Below are 1,176 nucleotides of genomic sequence, written 5' to 3' on the forward strand. Positions count from 1 at the left end.
GTTCTCACTAAATAATATGTTGATCAACATTGAATGTCTAGCTAGACTATATCATTCATATATACCAGTGTATCTTTCTACCAGAAGTTACTGAGGTCAGATTCAATGTCAATTTCCTGGTTTGCAAAATGCAGAAATTCCAACTGGATCAATCTTCATTCATTTATGAGCTGAAATATTTATATAAATAGAAACTTCTCCTCATCTATCTTTGGTTACCCCGCATTCAGTTTGCACTAAAAGATAATAGAATAAATGATACTGTCTGTTTCATGGTTAATTTTTAGATTATCTTATCTTTTCATAATTAACCCAAATATTATTGTTCACTCATTTGTATTTTAAAGTATCATTATGAACTGATAGATTTTAGTGTGCAATGTACAGATGTGTTCTAATTTTCTTTCTTTTTTTTTTGTTTAAAAAATGGAACGCTTCACGAATTTGCGTGTCATCCTTGCGCAGGGGCCATGCTAATCTTCTCTGTATCATTCCAATTTTAGTATATGTGCTGCCGAAGCAAGCACCTAATTTTCTTAATTGTGGTCACATTGTCCCATATTTGGATGGTAGGAGCCTCTTCAACTCCCTGCCCCATAAGGCTTATCTGTTTCATTTCTGTCCCAGAGTAGGAAAGAGTTATTACTCCTAGCCAGTTTGGTTCCTGTTAGTGGAACTAATATATAGACACCATCATGTGCACTGTTGTTGCTTCTTATTTTAAGAAACTGTCCATAAGTTCAGAATACCAGCCCTGTATTTTCTGATGTGAGTTGAAACTTAACCTCCTGCTTTGTAGTTTGCCTATGTTGCTTATATTTTTATTTCATGTTTATTTTTGTTTTCATGTATACTTTGAAATTCATTTAAAAGTCATTTAAAATTCAATTTGAGTAGTTTGGCTGAATTGGATAGATGATTAAAAACATATTGTGGGAAAGAATTAGTAACCATGGCTGACTCACTATCCAAATGTCATAAGGTTTGAGGGATAAGACTTTATTTTAAGTGAAACAGCCTTATGGAAAATGAATTTGGTATTTCTAAAAAAAGGTTTTACTTGAGTTCCATGAGAGGAGACATCCCTTTCTGTCCCAGATACTACCTATTTGCAAGTGTCACCAGGAAATGCCTCTGCCATTTTAAAGCCACAGGGGACTCACTGGCATGTTGAGC

General features: G+C 34.2%; 1 non-coding gene across 1 annotated transcript; it reads right to left on the minus strand.

The window, feature by feature from the left end:
- Nucleotides 1–420: 420 nt before the first annotated feature.
- Nucleotides 421–527, minus strand: LOC123453364. Its single transcript, XR_006632757.1, has one exon. It is a non-coding gene; the product is annotated as a U6 spliceosomal RNA (small nuclear RNA).
- Between the last annotated feature and the right edge of the window lie 649 nt (nt 528–1,176).

This window comes from Jaculus jaculus, chromosome 11, assembly GCF_020740685.1.
Source record: "Jaculus jaculus isolate mJacJac1 chromosome 11, mJacJac1.mat.Y.cur, whole genome shotgun sequence".
Taxonomy (NCBI): Eukaryota; Metazoa; Chordata; class Mammalia; order Rodentia; family Dipodidae; genus Jaculus; species Jaculus jaculus.